The sequence below is a fragment of the Pinus tabuliformis genome, chromosome 6 (genome assembly GCF_031772625.1).
Source record: "Pinus tabuliformis cultivar Carrire ecotype Pingquan chromosome 6, CPIR1, whole genome shotgun sequence".
In the NCBI taxonomy this organism is placed as follows: domain Eukaryota; kingdom Viridiplantae; phylum Streptophyta; class Pinopsida; order Pinales; family Pinaceae; genus Pinus; species Pinus tabuliformis.
This window is the reverse complement of record NC_142292.1, coordinates 120,633,299-120,654,963: the sequence shown is the minus strand read 5'-3', so window position 1 is coordinate 120,654,963 and position 21,665 is coordinate 120,633,299. Positions and strand designations below refer to the sequence as shown.

Below are 21,665 nucleotides of genomic sequence, written 5' to 3'. Positions count from 1 at the left end.
AACTGAGATAATGATTACACGGAAACAACACTGTCAAGGAGAGACATTTTATCTGTACAAAAATTCTCTTTACATTGAAATTCATATCTTGGAAATTACAAAAACGTATATACATAGAAAATCACCATGAACTCAAATCCTCAATCTCTCTATTGCTACAAAGGAAAAAAAAACCACGAGATTGTAGTATTCCCAAATATGCCATGTGAACATGAGAATGGCAGGTAAACATGCCTCAAGCGACAATCAGCTATTGCTGGTAGAAACATTGGGGGAAAAATGCACAGCTAAAGCCCTCTTGTTTCACATAATATCAACATAAACAACCAAAATTTCATGTGAAGAACATGCTAACTGAACAATTCCCAGACCATACAATAACTAGCCATTATTGCTCCAAAGAAGTCTGTCTAAAATATTGCAAGAGAAACCAAGACAACTTCATTGCATGTAATAGATTAGAAATCAAGCTACACTTTCATTTGCAGCTTTGCTGAGATTTGAAGACGTGAGAAGAAACCATGCAAGCTCTTGGCCATTGTAGCGTGCATATGTTTTTATATGAGGCATTGCACAACATCGGCTTGTGTGATTTTCTTGCCATCGAGCCCAGTATTTCTTCAAAAATTCCTTTTCCACATTCTTTTGTGGGCTAGGAATTGCATTACCAGCAGCATAACCCTCAATTGAGAATCAAACATCTTCAACTATAGGCCAAATTATTTGCACACTTCCAGGACCTAAAGTTTGTTTATCCCAAGTAGATCCTGAGCTCATTGATGAAGCCAACTCCATCATCCATTTCTCATCCAAAGATCCAAGAGAAGAAAATTGGTAGACAAGCAGAGAACCTTGGAATTTGTTTCCAAAGCATTGCTCTTGCAAAATTGTTCGAAGCTTCATATGCCCCCACTTTTTCATCTCGACACCTTTATGATAGCCAGGCACAGATGCCACCAAATGAACCGATGCACTACTATAGTCAAACCTCCTAAAGTATGTTGCATTGATCTTGACATCACCGATTTGTGGCAATGTGACATGGCATCCAGACCACTCCAAAGCCTCGAGATATTCAACTAGATCATCCTCAAATGGTGATGTTTTCCCAATATCTTTTTGCTCTTTTACAGGGAAGTCTTGCATCCACAGACCCTATGTCTTGTTATTCCAGTCAACATAAATTAAATTTGTTGTGTGCACAACAACTCGAACTCCTCTTGAGTACACCAAAAGCATAGCTTTGGAGTGATGTGTTCCATAAGAGAGGCACAATGGTGGCTTGTAAAGCAACCAGCTTGTAGGTTTTTCCTTCTTCATATTTTCAAATGTGTGCGAACTTTCTCCATGTATTACCAACACACGAGGAATTGTCCTTAGAATTGGACAAGCAGATAGTAGCCAGTCCATGTCCACCATGTAGTTCAAAAGGATTGCCACAAGCACATTTCCCTGAATCACATCAAAAATTGAAACTGATCGAGTATTGGCCCATGTAGGAAAACCTTGAACTCGCATGAGTTGAAATGTTGAGGACTGAATCTCTTCTGGGATATTAAAATATTGAATCGACCCTGTCTTTTCAATATTAATTATATGTTAAATACATTTTGAAATTAAGATTTATTTGGTTGTTCTAATGCAAGTATATAAATGATATTAATTTTCATTCTTCATTCTATTAATATCACCAAATGGCATTCTTTCAACCCTCAATATTTAAGACTTTGTCTATGAAGCTTGTAAGAATTCACATTTATTTTAGCAATGTTATTTTTCTTCTTTAATCTAATTATTGCAAATATATATATATATGAATTCATGGATAATTGCTTAGAAACCTTGCTTCAAGGACACTGCCTCTTCAAGAGGTGAGACCAATTGTTTATATGTCCTATAGGAGATCCAAAGATTCATAAAATGGACATAAATTATTTTAAAACATAATATAAAGGTTGGGAAGGAGCAACTAATGGCCATAGAAGGAAGACATGAGTAAAAAGGGTATTATTCATATTAGTATTTAACTTAATTATTTGAATATATTAAACCAAGTTATTAATTAACTTAATATTAAATTATAACTATGGTGCTAAAGAAAACAATTTTGTGCTAGAGTGTGACTCACAAGTACATTGCACCAGTACCCTAGAAAGTATCAAGAAAAAATTTGTAAGTTATGTATAACTCACACATGAGAGGATTTGGTAGATCCTTGGGAATCTTCTCAGTATCAATAATTCTTGTTTACGAGCATAGCAAAAGAAAAACTTATGACTATCATTATACACATGTATGTGAGACAGCTAAGAGTGGACAAGTCCTATTTGGATTAATGAGTCTTGTGTATCATACAAATATTTGAACAATTCAAAATGGTGAGGACGCAAAGAAATCAAGGTCAAGGAGGGTCATCACAAGAACCTCCTACAAATAACCCATTACCTTCACTGGAGTTGGCTTTCATCTTGTGCTCCCTAGAATCAATTAATGAGACTTTAAGAGGGTGCCAAACAATTGAAGTTGAAGTAGAGCACCCTCCATCAGGGTTGGGAAATCTCAAGGGATCAAGAGACTCTGATAGAGGACCTCCAATCGAGGACATTACTAGGGAGCTCCAAAATATTAAGCTCCCAGAGTTTTTTGGAGGTCGTTCTAGCAAACGTGCAGAAGCCTGGTTAGAAGGAATGACAAGGTGCTTCACACTAAGAGATTATACTTCCAATTCAAAAGCTAAGATAGTGATATTCCAACTCAGAGATAGTGCTATGAATTGGTGGGGTAACTTAGAGCGTCAACTACACCTCACTCCAGACATAGTTACTTGGGAGTTATTTGAGGAGAGATTCAGGAAAAAGTACCTACCAGCATATTATGAAGAACAACAGGTAGGAGCCTTCCATGCCTTGGTACAGGGAAATCACATAGTAGAAGAATATGATATTAGATTCATGGAATTGTCAAGTATGTCTCCTACATGGATACTGACCAGTGTCAAGCAGATCGTTTCATTTATGGATTGAACCCTAAGATTAGGGCAATGGTATGGATGTGGAAACCATCCTCAGTTGCAGAAGCTATGGAACATGCTCGTTATGTTGAAGAGAACTTAGACTTAAAGGGTGGAAACAAAACCATTTTTCCACAACAACCAAGGTTTATGGGGAAGGCCCCTCGTACCTTCCCTGGGGGGGGGGGGGGAGTTTGAGGCCACTGCCATATGGAAACACGGTTGTACCCAGAGTACCAACAGTGGGGATTTCAATGGTTACTAGTGCAGCTTAACCTGCATCTTCAAGAACATGTGCAAATCAAGGTCATAAGCGAGGAGAAACAAGTAGGGGTAGGGGTCCCAAGGGAAGGAATTCTTTCCAAAGAACTCCACAACATTCTGTTCAAAGTCTACCTCACATCACTTGTTTGGGATGTGGGGGACCTCATTACTAGTGTGATTGTCCTAAGTTACCAACTGGTAACAACCATAGAGAAGGAAAAGCATCAATGGGGGGAGAGAGTGGCCACCATCGAATCTATGCAACAGCTGATAACCAACAAGTTGAACACCAATATACCGTGGTAGAAACCTTAGGTATGGTAAACAAAGTAAAAGTCAAAATTTTGTTTGATTCGGGTGCTAAAAATAGTTTCATTTCACCAGTTTCATTAGAAAAATGTGGGTTGGCAGCCTATGAGCATGATGACTTTAAGCAAGTTGAGATGGCTTATGGGATAAAACAAACAGTAGGACCTAATGATGACCAATGTCAGGTAAACCTCAGGGTGTGTATAACTAATTTGAAGGCATATGTCACAGCATTGGGGATGTATGATGTAATTATTGAAATGGGCTGGCTAGAAGCTCATCGAGCTTTGGTAGACTGTTTCAAGAAGAAGGTGATTTGTTTAGATGATGAAGGTAGGTCAATTGAGATTTCCAGAATCAAGAGAGGACTATCGCTACGATACATATCCATGATGAAGCTACAATGTTGTCTCTGACAAGGTTGCAAACTATATGTGGTCAAGGTTGTAAGTGACCAAAAAGGAACCTCCCTAGATCACCACCCAATTTTGTCAAAATTCAAGGATGTTTTTCCTAAGGAATTGCTTGGATTACCTCCTATAAGGGAGATTGATTTCACAATCGACCTAAAAATTGGTGCAGAACCAATATCTAAGACACCCTATAGGATGGCAACTCCAGAACTTTGTGAGTTGTAAATGCAGTTAAAAGAGCTCTTAGACTTGGAGTTTATTAGACCTAGTATTTCACCTTGGGGTGCACCGGTGATTTTTTTCAAGAATAGGGATGGTTCCTTAAGGCTATGCATAGATTATACGGACTTGAATAGAGCCACAATAAAGAATAGGTACCCAATACCTAGAATAGATGACCTATTTGATCAAATGAAGGGAGTTTTGGTTTTCTCAATGATTGATCTACGATCTGGATACTAGCAATTGAGGATTAAGGAAGGTGACATCTCAAAACCTGCATTTCGAACTCAGTTTGGGCACTACGAGTTCATAGTTGTTCCATTTGGTTTGACCAATGCACCAGCAGTATTCATGAGCCTCATGAATGGTGTGTTTAGGAAGTATTGGGACCAATTTGTGCAAGTCTTCCTGGACGACATTCTTGTGTATTCCAACAATGAAAAGGAGCATGAAAAGCACCTAAGAATTGTATTGACTTGCTTAAGAAAAAATCAATTGTATGGAAAATTGTCAAAATGTTCCTTCTTTCAGAAGAAAGTTCATTACCTTAGGCACATCATTTCAGGAGAAGGGATTTCAGTTGACTCGAAAAAGATAAAGGCCATAATGGATTGGCCAGTACCAAAAAATGCTCATGGGTTGTGTAGTTTTATGGGGCTAGTAGGGTATTATCGCAGGTTTGTGGAAGGGTTTTCAAGGATTGCAAAACCCATCACCACATTACAATGAAAGGGGGTCAGGTATGAATGGACATGTGAATGTGGCACTGCATTCATAGAACTAAAAAGGTTACTTACTAGTGCACCGATCCTTCGAGTACCAAACATGGAAAAATACTTCATTGTCTACACCAATGCTTTGAAGCAAGGATTGGGAGTAGTATTGATGCAATAAGGTGGAGTAATAAATTACGCATCTAGAAAATTGAAGAAACATGGAGAGTTGTATGCTACCCATGACTTAGAGTTAGCAGCAATGATGCTTTGAAACTGTGGAGACTCTACCTCGTTGGGAGAAGATTTGAGTTAAGAACATATCATTAAAGCTTGAAGCACCTCTTCACTCAAAGGGATTTGAATGCTAGACAAAGACAATGGAGCGAATTCATGAGTGAGCATGATTTTGAGATCTCATACATTCAAGGAAAGGAGAATGTGGTGGTTGATGCACTAAGCAGGAGGCCACGAACCTTCTCCCTAGTAGCCTTAAATGTAAATTTGAGGGAACATGTGTTGGAGAAAATCTTTGAAGATAGTTGGTATATAAAGGTTATAAAAGCACTCCAAAGTGGGAAGCAGATAGAACCAAAGTTTGAGGGATCCTTGAACCATATGGACTATTGATATTTCAAGGGAGGATGTACATACCTAAGGAAGGGGTATAAGAAGGACCATCCTCGAAGAGTCACATAGAGAACTCTATTGTGCACATCCTAGAGTGAAGAAGATGTACACGGACACAAAGAAACTCTTCTTTTGGGCAGGCATGAAGCACAACATAGTCTAGTTTGTCATCAAATGTCTTTAATTTCAATGAGTGAAGGTTGATCATCGCCATCCAGTAGGGCTCCTACAGCCACATGACATCCCTATGTCTAAATGGGAGGTAATTTATGTTAGCGCTTGAGATTTCACCCTAGGCTGAGGAAGGTAAACCTTCAAGGCAACATCAAACCATTTCACCTCATAGCTAGCCCTACGGGGTATGAGAAGGCTCTCTCCGGTCAATCTCAGTAAAATATTCAATGGACAGAGATGACCAACAAGTTAACACTGATATTAGGCTAGTAAACTGATTAGGAAGGTTGATTTAAAGTTTTTTGGGGTTTTTGGTGGCAATTGGAGGGAGTGCAATTCAGGGTGCGGGGATTGAGCTCAGTTTTTGCAGGTGGGTCTTTGGGGCAAGGTAAGAGTTTGTGCTGATGCCTTTAGCTGAGATAGATGATCAAGGAAGAAAAAAGAGAAGCTAAATAGGGCAAACAATGACTTTGAATCCTCTCTAGACAGTGGAAAACATAAACATTAAACAAATTTGAAAGCTGAGCATGGCAAGCATGAATTCAAACTTTATCACTTCATTTGTTTAATAAGCTGCAGTAAAGAAAGGGATGGAACACATAAACACACTTACAATTACAATAAGAGAACACACCATCAACACAAAAGTCCACAAGAATCCCAATGATGTCTGCAAAACCCTGGTCTTCCTTTTCCTCAAATTGCAGAAATACAAGTACAATATACAATAGAGCTTCTCCCTCAAGAGTCCCACCATGAAAATGAGCAAGAGAAGGCATAATATAGACCATCTAACTCCTTTCCCCACCTCTAGGGGTCGAGCTCAGCTTCCTAGGAGCAGTTTGAACTAATTCTAAACTAAGCACTAGATAATAGGAAGTCAAAACAACTTGCCTCTAAAACTTAGCTAACTCATCCATGCATTAAATATTCACTATTTACATCAAGGAAGCTTCTAGAAGGGTTAAGGGAGATTAAATCTATCAACGTGCCATGAAAATTATCCATACATCCATCATTTACAGGTACAAATGATCAACCAAGGTAAAAACAGAGTTTGCAGGCCTGAAAAGTCAAAACTGGCAATTTTAGCTCGAGTGGTCGCGCCCCCTGCTCGAGTGGTCGCGCCCCTTTGCAGCACTTTTTGAATGGGTTCTAGTTGTCCAAATCAAGTGCAAGATGGCTCATTGGAAAGCTCTGTGTGTCTACTTTCCATCCCAAGTGGAATTTCTGGATTTGGAGTTGATCTGACCCCTCAAAAGTCAATTCTCCCAAGGTCACTTTCTGCAACTCAAAAAGTGGGCAGAAAGTCAAAATTTTGATGTATTTTGAGCTTTTGGAGGCCCAAATCTCAAAATCAAGTTGACCCCAAGTATAGGTAATTCTAGTTTTTGCATGCCCTTTCCAAAAATGTCAACTTTTTGTGATTCTGAGCAGTCCTCCCGAGTGGTCGCGCGGGGGGTGAGACCACTCCACAGGCAAAAACCTGTAAATTTCCAAAATGCTCCAAAACTCTCAAAATCTTTTGATTTTGCTGCTGGATGAAGGCTAATGAGTACCATGGTGAGTGAGGGATGCCTCAGCCAAGATACGGAGTGGGTTTGTCCTTTTCTTCTTCTTCTGGGCCTCTGACAGCTTCCTTCGGAGAATTTTCATTTTAGCCTTGCAAACATGCAATCTTGCCCAATAGTGTGTTTTCATGTTGCGTAGCAGCTCTTTGTCATGATTTGCCTTCTCCAACAATCTCTCCAAGTGAAGATTTGCTTGGATGAGCAATGACTCCCTATCAGCGGGCAATGGGTCCCCGGGCCTCCTGCGGTTCAAGCCTCTGTTACCGCGGATTCTCCATAATTCATCCAGCTCTTTCTCCGTCTCTAGCTGTTTGTTCCGCTGCTTTAAATAAGTGATAGTCCACTGAGCCATCTCAAGCTTCCGCTGCAACACAAGGTTCTCCTCCTCTCTCTGCCTAATGAGCTCATAGAAATTTGAAGAGGAAGGAGAATGAGCATCAAGATCAATGAAATCAGGATGTGCCTCGCCAACTGCCTCATCCTCAACCATGGGCTGCTTGCCATCTCGTACTGCCTCTGCTGCTGAAGGATGCGAGGCCCCTTCCACCTGGTGTGGAGATAACACTCGCTGATCTGAAGAGGATGACGAGACCCCTTCCACCTGTTGTGGAGAAAGTACTCGTCGAGCTGCTGCAAATAAGGTCCTATGACCTCTCTGATAAGTGACCCGAGGAGAAGAAGCCATATGTCTCGGAATACTAGCCTCGGGCTGATGTGATGGCCCTCCCTCCTCGTGAACTGCCTCTGGCTCTAGCTGTGGCTGTGTGAAGAACTCACGGGAGATAAAATCTGCCCAAGGAATGCCCTGCTGGCTCAGTTGATGGGAAACAACCAGCTGGATGAGACCATGATGACACAAGCTCCTGCGCTGCTGAGCTGGGGTCTGCTTCTGGAATATAGAAACCATCCTCTGAATGTCATGAAAAAGGTAAATCGGGATGTTCATCATCCTCACCCTGGTAAAGTGCATCAGCATGCGAATGTGGCAAGCAAATACTCGTGAGAACCTCCCCTCACATGTGAAATAGTGCATAATAAGCCTCATGATAGATGCATATTCCCCTCGGAGGAACCTGATAGGAAAGTTCCCTGACAAGTTGTGTATGTATGTTGGCCTGACATATGGCTCAAAGTAAACAAAATCCAGCCACTTGCGCTTTGGCCACACCTCACCCACATTTGGTATCCCGGTAGCCTGTGAAATAGCCTATGGAGAAAACACAAAATCCACCCCTGCAAGGGTGACCTGCCCGTCATGAAGGTGTAGAACAAATAACCGGGCCAGCTCCCTATGATGCTGAATCTGTGCAAGCCTCTCGCAAAACTGATAGCATGACATGTACTGAAAGCAAGTCACTGCCAATGGGCAAGCCTGCAACTCTGCCAAGGATGTGGGCTCTTCTCTCTTGTGATGACCACCCTTGCCACCCTTACGAGGCCTCCGCTGTGTCTCAACCTCCGTGGATGAAGATCGGTCATCACCTTGCTCATTAGTCTCAGTGGTTGACATGATGTTATTGAGCAAGGTGGAACAAATAAGCCAAGATGACTGCTGCCCTGCCTGCAAAAACGCTGAGAAGTATGCTCACTCCAATCACGAGCCAACACGAAGAAATTTGAAGTTTTGATGCGTTTCTGGAGGGTTCTGGAGCAAGCTGGTCGAGTGGTCGCGCACCAGCCTCGAGTGGTCGCGCCCCCCTCGAGTGGTCGCGCCCGACCAAATTAACACAGGGAAATGTTGCTGGAGTGGTCGCACACCTCCCAGGTGGTCGCGCACCCTCAAAAAGCCTGAAAACTGCTAAAACTTACCAAATTCGCCCTCTTGCCTCTCTCCTTGTGTTCTCTTGCCTTCAAATGCATAATAAGGCTCTTCAAAGAGGGAATTTGCCTTTATATGCTCACATTTGAAAAAATTAACTTGAAAAACCCACTTTATAATGTTTTCACTTTTGCATTCTCTTTAACACTGTTTTTGAGTTGATTTTGTCCTGAAATTAGCTTTTTGAGGCGTTTGACTCCGTTCTTTTTGCAAGTTGACCATCTGATGGACTGTGGCGAATGAACCAGGGTTGTTGCCGGCACTTTTGAAAACTTTTGAAAATTTCTTTATTTTTGCAAATTTCTCATGACCTTGGACTTAAAAACAGGGTTTTTAAATCCAAGGCATTAAATGACCTGTAGCTAATGAAAATAACAATGAAACATATGTACATACCTCCTTCTGGCTTGCTGGGCACTCACTGAACTTGAACTCATGACCTTGCAGTGATTTGGACTCAAAACCCTAGACCTAAGACCTAGGACCTCAAGACAAAAATAAAAACAAACATGACTCAATTTCATTGTGGTATGATCTGATCCAGCAAAGCCAAGAAGGGAACAAAGACCAGCCCTCCATTCAGTTTTATGGCATGCCTAGCGGGATGCAAAACTGACACTAATGAGACACCTACCTATGCATATGCAAAGAGCTATTGATCACCGATGGAGGGCTCAAGACCGACACTAACAATTTCTATGGATTTTGTTGTGGGTTTGCCACTCACGTCACAGAGGCACAATGCTATATTGGTTATAGTTGTAAAATTGACCAAAAGTACCCATTTCATTCCAGTAAGAGACACGATGTTACTGATGTGGCACAATTTTTTACAAGTGAAGTTATTCGACTACATGGGTTACCCGCATATATCATTTCTAATAGAGAATCTCGATTTACATCTAGGTTTTGGAAAAGTTTGTAGTTAGCACTAGGGACTCAGTTGAACCTGAGCACTACATATCATCCAGAAACAAATGAGCAGACTAAAAGAGTAAATCAGGTTATGGAAGACATGCTTAGAATGTACATCATGGATAATCAGACTCAGTGGGAAGGGTACTTACCCTTGGTAGAGTTTGCCTATAATAACAGTTACCACAGTTCAATCAGGATGCCTCCTTATCAAACTCTATATGGAAGGCCATGTAGGATGCCATTGAGTTGGGAAAAGTTGGAGGATCGAGTAATAGTTGGGCCAGAATTAGTTCAAGAAATGGAGGAATAGGTAAGACAGATTCAACAAAGGTTAAAGGAAGCACAAGATAGATAGAAGAGTTATACTGATTCACATAGGATTGATCATAGTTATGAAGTAGGGGACTAATTTTTTATTCATATCCGACCCAACAAAAGCACCATTCGGTTTGGGAAAGGGACAAAGTTATCACCTCAGTTTGTAGGACCTTTTAGGATCAAGGAGAAGATTGGACCAGTTTCCTATAGTCTTGTATTTCCACCCCATTTTCATAAAACTCGTGATGTTTTTCATGTATCTATTTTACGACATTATGTTTCTGATGAATCTCACAAACTGGATTGGAGGGAATTGTAGGTCTCAGACATGGGAACCATAGTGGTCGAACCATTATGCATATTGGACCGTAGGGTTCGACAGCTCAGACGTCACATGGTGGACTAGGTTAAGGTCCAGTGGGACAAGTATAGCCCAAGATCTGCTACCTGGGAGGATGCAGAGACTATACGTCGTGACTACCCCTCACTTTTTGAGCATTTGTGATGCCCATTTTGACTTAGATAGCTACCTATGCTAAGGCTCTATTTTGCAGTTCCATGTTATTTATTTATGAATGCTATGTAATATTGATGCATTTAGTTGGACAGGTGAAACTACTTATATAAATCATTAGATGGATTAGGTATTGATGATGGAAATGTTTGATGTATGACCTAATGTATGACTTACTTGGTTATGATTTATCTAGTGCATAACTTACCAGAGTTATTGTTGTTTCATGTATGGCTTCAGTAGCTATGATTTATCCAATGAATCACTTAGTGAAATTACGATTTATCTAATGTAAGATTTATTCTAGTACGAACTACAAAATTGACACGTGGATACTAGACTTAATAACATGATGTTTAAAGATCACTTATCTATATATATTTTGTTGTTATGTATATGATTGAATGAGAATTAACCTGCAGATTGGAAAGAACTATATGATAAACAATTTCTACTCTTCCATTGGGGAAGGTCAAGACATCTAATGAGGAAAGGTATGGTGTAAATTGTTCTATTACATTTTGTATCCACTTGATATGCACTCTTATGACATGGGTGAAATGTAAATGACAGGTGGCAAGACTACCTGACTAGATTATTCGATAACAAGTATCCAACCAGCACTATAGTGTGGTCCATATTAGGGTGTTGACCCTAGTTGTGAGGAGGGGTGGAGGTATTTCCCACCGTGTAACCTCCAAACCTGGAATCATGGGAGGGCAGTGATGGACACGCTCCCCTAGACGTGTGATGACAATTTCCAGTTTCCTGCTAGGGAATTTAGGTCGATATAGTCGACGCTTCCGCCATATTGATTTTATCAGTGGTTAGATTGGTATAGATGATGCCATAGTATATAGCAACAGAGGATGGAGAGGTGGGAACGGAAGTAGGTTAGGAAGGATAGGAGGATATAGATTAGTTGGAGACTCTTGATGGGAAGTGGTATCATTGTCTGACTTACTAAATTTTACTATTATAACTCTCTCTCTATTTTGTTATGCCTTATTGTCAAACTGCTTTCGAACTCCTTGTATCTTTTTCACTCTAACTTCGGGACGAAGTTTTCTGAAGGAGGGATGTATGTAATTCCCTACGTAATCTTATCATGCAAATTTTATTAATTTTTAAATTGCCTGAAAATATTGACTTATAATTATCAAGAAATATTAGTACAAACCTACATTTGGGAAACTGTATTTATTTACTGATATAAATTTTATTATTGTTATTATTCAATTCCCAACTTGTCTTCTCAAATTTAATTTTGGATAGGATATGGTCTCCTTCCATTTATTCCAATTTAAATATCCATATCCCAAGGTGTCTTCTCAAAATCTACTTGGGAGAAGATATGGTCTTCTCCAATTAATTTCCAAATTAAATATCCATATCTTATCCCCAAAATGTCTTCTCAAAATCTACTTGGGAGAAGATATGGTATTCTCCAATTAATTTCCAAATTAAATATCCATATCTTATCCCCAAAATGTCTTCTCAAATCTACTTGGGAGAAGATATGGTAAGAAAATTCAAGGATACTAAATGAAAGGATGAGGGGGTAGTCATAACAGTAATGATAGGTGGTTGAGGTGGATGGGAGGAGGAGGCATAAAAGGGGAAGGATGGTGAGAGGAGAGGGGGGATCCTTGGTCTTGGTTTTGGTTTTGGTTTTGGTTTTGGTTGTGGTTTTGGAGGATTTTTTTTTGGGAGGAATGTGGAGAAAAAGAGAAGGGAGAGAAGGAGAGTGTTTGTTTAACTTGGACACACTACATCTGGTTGGACTTGGGCTCAGAGGGCTAGGGAACCTGTGGAGGTTCCCTGGGCTAGGAAATACTTCCTAGTTGTCTGAGAGGCAACTCCAGTCGGGTAGTCAAGAGGAGCATCCCAACAGAGTTAGGAGCTCAGTATCATCTCATCTAAGCTATTGGAACAGGTATTCCTCCATTTATTGATTACTTATGTAAATGGTTGCAATGAAATTCTTACTTATTTAATTTGTGGTAAATAAATTTTAATGGTATATTATCATCAAATAAATGTCTAGATGTAAATAATTTATTTCCCATCTTATTGTGTTTGTAATAAGATAAATTTATTTTTTAGTTAGAGGACCTTAGGAGGGAACCTCACATTGAAAGTAAATAGGATCAAGAAGAGCAGTATAAGTTAACCGAGGAAAAGAAAGATAAAGATAAATCCCTGGTCCAAAATTAGTTGGAGTTCTAGGTGAAGTTTCTTCTTCAAATTCCTTTTTAATAGCAATCAAACCGGGTGGAAGGATTTCACCGTTAGGTTCATAATAAATTTTTGGTGTTTGACTCTGCGGTAAAGGAGAATTCTCAACAGTTACAGATGTCTGAGGATAAACAGGTCGATCGTCTTCCAGTACGGGAACTACTTCTGGTTGTTCAACTTCGGGATCCAAGTGTTCTGGGAAAAGAACAACGGGTTCGGGATGAGTTTCTTGAACAACTTCTTGTTGAGTATCAACTTCTTGTTGGACAACTTTAGTTACCATTTCACTAAATTCAGTTTCAGTGTCCTCAGGTAATTGTAAATGTTCCACTTTAGTAGCAAATAAACCAATAACAGTAGGAGTAATTGGAATCGCTGTATGTACCAGTATAGGTGACTCTGGTAAATCAGATGAAGAACCAGAAGTTTGTGATGTATTGTGTTTTACCTTAAGAAACCAATTTCCTGGTTGTAGAGAAATTGTTCTTAAGACATTAATAAATATTATTTACTGTCACTTATTTGTCACTTAGATATATGTTGTGTTCTCAAATGAAGGACCTAGAGACTTGGATTTTTACTCTCAATACTTAGATGACAAGGAAATATCAGAATGCCATTTGATAGCTAAATATGAATGATAAATGAAGAAAGCTTGAAGAAGTTAAAAATAGTATGTTGCCTTGCATAGAAACTACTATCTGTAACTTAGAAGAATTATGAAGGTGAGAACTGAATCATGAACAATATGATGTTTAACACAAAAACTACTATCTATGACTCTTGGAGAAGTTAAAGATAATATGCTGCCTTGCACAAAAACCACTATCTGTAACTTAGAAATAAAGGTGAAATTTCAAGTACATGAGCGCTCTTTTAAGGAATTTTAACTTTATCTACCTAAGCAAATAAAGACCTGTAGCTTCATTACCATACTTGAAGGAAGAAAACATAAGATGGCACATAATAGAGAAGTCACAAAATCATACCCAACAAATGCATGGAAACTTCTGATTCTTCATTAATAAAAAATTATACCTTGAATACAATGGCCTTGCCTCCGGGTTCTCCAAAATTCCAACAACCCCCTTTCCTTTGTAGTTTTTCCTCTTTTATAGATTGGGAACAATTACTGATCTCTAAAACTATCAAACTACTTAACTGCTTTTCTAACTATCTGAAGTAAAAACTATTACAGGATTTTACAGAGGGTAAAAGATACCTCAAAGAACATACAATAACAAGAAATAACTGAACTAGAAGATGAGAATAATTGTTGGCTTGCTCTGTTAATCGGCCGCTGAGTTCTTCTGTATATGCCTTAATAATGATTAATCCACTTTAACCGTAATAAACAGTGTTTGACTTTGACTTGTGCATAAATTTGCACTTACGCATGTATCGGCATTTTGATTGGCCAAAATACAAAGAAAACATGCCCAACTACCTTCCTCTTCAGATTTGGCTTTAACGTTGATTTTTGCTTTTTCACAGCAAAATTAACGCAACCTTTGATTATTATGGAACTCAAAAATAATTAATTCTACTTCATAAATCCATCAGATCTGCTTCATATCACAAATCGCAATCGGCCATTTAAAATGATATATCAATATAAAACTTAATGATAGGTGATATAATGGACGCGATGGAAGAATTAAACATAATATATGTAATATCGGATCCGAAATCTCCATCGCAAATCGTAATCGGCGAATGAACCAACACATATGCATAAGACGCTTTTCGGACCCGCCGGAGTTATTAAACGCAATATATATATATATATATATATATATATATATATATATATATATATATATATTCGGGTTCGGCCCATCCCATATCGCAATCGGCATAGCCATATACATATATATTAAATGTTATGGGATATTGCAGACCTGACGGGAGAATTAAACATAATAACTGTAATACTGGGTCCGGCCTATCGCAAATCGCAATCCTTCGATTAATGTTTATTAATCTTTTGATTATACTTTCTGCCACATATATATATCCAAGTTCCACTTTTAATTGGGCTTAACTCATAATCCTTCATATCAGCGCTTATTTCTATTATAATCATTTATAACAGAAATACATAAAAAAAAATGCGTAACCATACCGTTCTCTGCCTTTTCCAAAGCCTTTGCACGATTTTCAAGATACGCCTTTATCACAATTGGCGATCGGTGATTCTCGTGGTAATACTTCATTGAATGCCCACTGCATTTTTCGATTGCGATTTAATCGCATCGCTAACACACACACACACACACACACACACACACACATATATATAACGAGATCCGCTCCATATAACTATTTATATTGCGATTTGACTTGATCGCATGGGCCGATTCTTTAACAATTGTTTCCTTTATGATTTTGATATAAAATAAATAAAATACTTCATCTTTCTTAGAATTTGCGGGGGGGTAAAGAATATAAAGAAGTTTCATTGAGGTTGAACCCCCCGATAGTGATATAACTGATAAATAAACTTAAAACACAATATAAGCTACAACATCTGGCTCCAACTGGGGATAGTGCTTTTGCCCCATAAGCACTAAGAACCACAGATTAGTGCCTTAACCTCCGAGCATGGAGTCATGTTGAGAATGCAACAAGATGATGGAGTTTAGTGGAAAGGAGTCGCCTTCACTAAGTGGGCCCGCAGGCAAATTATGGCGCAAAGTCTATTTTTAGACTGTCTATTTTTAGACATATGGATCATGGTCTATGAGTTGCAGGATGTTGTTTATGGATGATTGGTCATGTTGGGAAAAATATATGGACTTATATTTCTGGTTCACAGCAGGAGTGATCAAAGTCTATTTTTAGACTGCCAGGCTAAAAATAGAAAAGTCAAATATTATTGTCTCATAATAATATTTAGACTATAAACTTTATCTTATCCTCTTGGAGCACTTCAGTTTGAGATACAGATGTGGCACATGCAGCTTTCAGAAGGAAATACGCTTTTCTTATGAGTCAGTTGAGCTATTGCATGCATGACATCAGTTAGAACTCATGCATGTGAGTTCTGTGGAGTTGGATGTAGAGTTGATGGAGTTGTGTTCAGTTTGACTTGGTTAAACTAGTTGTAATTAGTCTAACTGCAAATAGACTAGTGATGAGTGATGTGAATTAATTGATTAAATTAATTCACTAATTATTAACTCATAATGAAACTGAAGAATACATCAGTTAACTCAGTGCATGTACAGTTCAGTGGAGACAGGTGTTAGAGGTTGAGATTGCTATCAGTTGTGACTATAGTTGTGCATGAGATCTTGCACAAGCAATTTATTGAGTATGCCAATGAGTATTGCACAACATATGCCCAGTGAAATAGCCTGTGCTCACGTGATTTCTAGAGTGAGTGATTTTCACATGGTATTGTGTGCAGTGGAGGCAGGCAAAGCAGCGGAGGAGATTTGAACCTGTGACTTGTTCGAATCTGAGCTAGTTTTGTGTGTAACAGGTGGAGATAGTGTTGTATACTTGTGAGGAGTATTGTACTATGTATTGTTACATGTTCTCAATAATTAATATATAGATAGTGTGGGGTTTTCAGCTGTAAGCTTTCCCCGAGTTACATACTGTGTTAATGTGTGCATGCGATTGATGTTTCATTGTTTTTTATGCTGCTAAATTGATGATCAACGTAGAGGAGATTATGTATTGTGCATGTATTCCGCAAAAATGCATGATCAGGATAATCTCTGTTGAATATGTGTTTATTATTCAAAATTTCTACATGGTATCAGAGCTGTCGATCATCAAATCTACTATTCAAGAAGTGTTTACATTCTATTTCTTCAGGCAGAGTCTGTAATCGGGCCAGGTAGCCTCTAGATTCATCCTTCCTTTGGAAGGTGAGATATTTGGTAAAAGCCCATACAGTCAATCACTGTACGAGAAAAACTTTGTAATCACAAATCTTAGATCTGAGGCAGTTGAGTTTGGAGCTGGTGGAATTTGAATTTGCAGCAGTGTTTTCTTGGTATCAACGTGGCAATGTCTTTCAACGGATTGCGATTGGAGTATTCTCTTGAGGGCAGCTCGAACTATATTACATGGAAGGATAGGATGGAGGCAGTGTTGGATGATAATGGGCTGAAGGATTTCATAGAGGCTGATGTCCCAAAGCCTACTGATGCTGCGCAGGTTGATGCTTGGCAAAAGAAGACAGCAAAGTGTCGAAGGATTCTGTTGGAGGGCGTGAAGGATCACATTGTGTCCAACCTACATGGTAAGTCTTCTCCATACTTGATGTGGAAAGCTTTGACAGATATATTCCAAAGCAAGAGCGATCAGAGGAAGCTGGCGCTCAAAGACAAACTCAGAAACATCAAATGTGAGAAGGGAGACAGTATGCCCAAGTATCTCACGAAGTTCACTCAGTGTAGAGATGAGTTGGGAAGTGTGGGGGTGATTGTCGATGATGAGGACTTAGTGAGCTTGGCTCTCCTTGGTCTTCCGAAGAGTTGGCATTCCTATCAGGACTCTTTCAATGGTCGGGAGAAATTGCCAAGATGGGAGAGACTTTGGTCAGATCTTGCACAGGAGGAGATCAGGCAGAATACCAGGGACGGATCTTCATCAAAGGGAACTGATGAAGAAAATTGCGCTTTGGCTGCCAAAGAAAAGAAGGGGAAGAACAAGAAAGCATCTCAGTTTGGTGTGAAAGGCAAGAAGAAGGACATGTCCAAGGTGAAGTGTTTTCACTGTCACCAGCACGGACACTATGCCACTAATTGTCCGCAGAAGAAGAAGAACAAGCAAGTTGCAGAATCTGCAGCAGGAGAGGCTCTAGCCTCGCAGTTTGAGCTTGATTTTTCATTGATTGCATGCTTGGTTTCAAGTGTGATGGGATCGGTGTGGTTCTTGGACAGTGGTGCATCTTTTCACATGACAGGAGATCGAGATTTGTTTTCTGATCTGGAGGACAAAGATCTTGGAGTGCACATCGAGTTGGGAGATGATGGTAGATACAGTGCGACCGGTATCGGTACCATTTCCTTTGAGAGGGAGTCTGGTAAACCCTTCGCATTGAAGGAAGTGATGCATGTTCCAGGATTGAAGAAGAATCTTATCTCTATGGCGATGTTAGAAGACAAGGGATATGATGTTGTTTTCAGCGAGGGAAAGGCTTTCCTGCGCAGCAAGACAACTGGAGAAACCTGGAAGATAGGGGTTCGAGTGAGGAACCTTTATTAGTTGCATGTAGATGGATGCACAACAATGGCATGTAAGGTAGAAGGATTGGTGAGCTGGGATGATGGCGAGTTGTGGCATAGGAGATTGGGTCACCTTCACCATGGAGCCTTGAAGATACTGCAGCAGATCACTACAGGGCTTCCTAAAGGCACTCTTGCGTAGTCAGATCAGTGCAAGGGGTGTACCTTGGGAAAATTTTTGAAAGCCACCTTTCACGAGAAGGATAGTCGCACCACGACGATCCTTGAGAGAATTCACACAGATGTGTGTGGACCTTTCTCAGTAGCTTCGATAGCAAAACACATGTATTATGTGATTTTTGTTGATGATTTTTCTCGTAAGTGTTGGATCTTCTTCATGCAGAAGAAGAGCGAGACATACTCAAATTTCTGTGAGTTCAAAGCACTGGTCGAGAAGGAGTCAGGGAAGAAGGTGAAGGCTCTTAGAAGCGATAATGGTGGTGAATACATCTCTGGCGAGTTCAAGGATTTCTGCAGTGCAGAAGGGATTCGAAGAGAGCTCATAGCTCCCCATAACCCACTGAAGAACGGGGTTGCTGAGCGGAAGAACAGAACAATCGTGGGTGTTGCACAGGCGATGTTGCATGATCAAGGCCTACCCCTTCACTTGTGGGCGGAAGCATGCAATACAGCAGTTTATGTGCAGAACCGTTGTCCTCACAGGATACTTGGCATGAGTACACCCGAGGAGGCTTATTCTAGTAAGAAGCCTGATCTTTCTCATTTGAGGATTTTTGGTGCTAACGTTTACATGCATGTGACGAAGGATGCCAGGAAGAAGTTGGAGCCGACCGTAGAGGTTGGGATACTTTTGGGGTACACTGATACGCCCCACAACTATCATGTGTATTTGCCAGACAGTGGTAAGACTGTTGTGTGATGGGATATAAAATTTCAGGAGGAGAAAGCCATGAAGTGTTCGCTTGAGAGGGAGCCACACTTGCATGCAGATGAGGAGCTATTAGTTCCTAAGGATGAGCTTCAGGACGTGAATCAGCCACAGGATGAGGTTCATGGAGTGGAAGAAACCACTCATGCAGTGCCAACCATCAGAGGGCGAAAGCACTTGACAGAAGTTGAGCGACTGGCTCAAGATGCAAAGAAAGTTGTAGGACCACCTACAGCCCAACGCAGGGAGAGACAGTCACCTGATCGGTACACTAGATACATGGCTCTTATGAACAAATGTGTTGTGACTGAGCCATCCTCTTTCGAGGAAGTTGTGGAGGATCCCGCATGGGTAGACACCATGGTGGAAGAGTATGATTCGATTGTCAGAAACAGTGCATGGGAGATTGTTCCTAGACCGAAAGGGAAATCAGTGGTGGGTTCGAGATGGATCTACAAAGTTAAGCAGGTAGCTGACGGGAGTGTGGAGAAGTACAAGGAAAGATTTGTTGCCTGAGGCTTTTCACAGATAGAGGGGATCGATTATGAGGAGACCTTTGCACCTGTCACAAGGTATTCTTCCATACAGACGATTCTTGCTCTCTCAGCACAGATGGAATGGCACATTCATCAGATGGATGTGAAGACTGTGTTCCTCAACAGAGTCATTGAGGAGGAGGTGTACATTGAGCAGCCCGAAGGTTTTGAGATCTTCAGCAGCGAGTCGCATGTGTGCAGGCTCAAGAGAGCGCTATATGGGTTGAAACAAGCACCACATGCTTGGTACACACGGATAGACAGTTATTTCACCGGACTTGGATTCTCCAAGAGTGAGGTGGATCCTAACCTATACCAGATTGTGGTGGAGAGTAAGTTGCTTGTCATTGTACATTATGTAGATTATTTGATTCTAATGGGTGATGAGTTGTTGATACTTTCATGCAAGGATGATCTTGCTAAGGAGTTTGAGATGAAGGACTTGGGCCTCCTTCATTATTTCTTGGGATTGGAAATTTGGCAGCACAATGATGGACTATTTGTTTCTCAGGGTAAGTATGCTCGGGAGATACTGGAGAAGTTCAACATGCATGGCTGCAAGCCTGTTGATACTCCTCTTCTTGGAGGTTGGAGGAAGGAGGATGCCACTTCGGCAGAAGAAGTGGATGCCACTATTTATCGACAGTTGGTGGGGTCGCTTATGTATCTGGTCAATACACGACCCGATATATGCTATGTTGTTAACCAGCTTTCACAAGCTATGGTTAAGCCTACCAAGCTCTTCTGGAAGGCGGGCAATCATGTATTGCGTTATTTGAGAGGCACATCGCGATATGGATTGTGGTACAGACAGGAGAATGAGGTGAAGCTATGTGGCTTCACGGATGCAGATTGGGCAGGGAGCCCAAGGGATAGAAAGAGCACATCAGGAGGGGTCTTCAATATCGGGTCGATAGCAGTTTCTTGGTACAGCAGGAAGCAGAGATCCGTGGCACTCAGTTCAGCAGAGGCCGAGTATATGGCAGCAAGTTTGGCTGCATGCGAGGCTATATGGATGAGGAAGATTCTGGTCAATTTGTTCAGTTCTCACTTGGAGCCTACTGTGATTTACTGTGATAACCAGATTTGCATTAAACTCTCGGCTAATCCTGTATTTCATGATAGATCTAAGCACATTGACATCAAGTACCATCATCTCAGAGATTGTGTGTCGTGGAGAATCATGTTACTTTTATACATTCCAACGGAGGATCATGATGTTGATATCTTGACGAAGGTCCTCACCAGGAGCAAATTCGAATACCACCGAGGTAGGATAGGGGTTGTTGATAATCCATATCTTGTTGAGAGGGAGTGTTGAGAATGCAACAAGATGATGGAGCTTAGTGGAAAGGAGTCACCTTCACTAAGTGGGCCCGCAGGCAAATTATGGCGCAAAGTCTATTTTTAGACTATGTCTATTTTTAGACATATGGATCATGGTCTATGAGTTGCAGGATGTTGTTTATGGATGATTGGTCATGTTGGGAAAAATAGATGGACTTCTATTTCTGGTTCACAGCAGGAGTGATCAAAGTCTATTTTTAGACTGCCATGCTAAAAATAGAAAAGTCAAATATTATTGTCTCATAATAATATTTAGACTATAAATTTTATCTTATCCTCTTGGAGCACTTCAGTTTGAGCTACAGATGTGGCACATGCAGCTTTCATAAGGAAATACGCTTTTCTTATGATTCAGTTGAGCTATTGCATGCATGACATCAATTAGAACTCATGCATGTGAGTTCTGTGGAGTTGGATGTAGAGTTGATGGAGTTGTGTTCAGTTTGACTTGGTTAAACTAGTTGTAATTAGTCTAACTGCAAATAGACTAGTGATGAGTGATGTGAATTAATTGATTAAATTAATTCACTAATT

At 40.3% G+C, this 21,665-nt stretch overlaps 1 pseudogene; it reads right to left on the bottom strand.

Annotated features, from left to right (window-relative positions):
* Nucleotides 1-465: 465 nt before the first annotated feature.
* LOC149257636 (tyrosyl-DNA phosphodiesterase 1 pseudogene) overlaps nt 466-21,665 on the bottom strand; it is a 39,641-nt pseudogene continuing 18,441 nt past the window's right edge.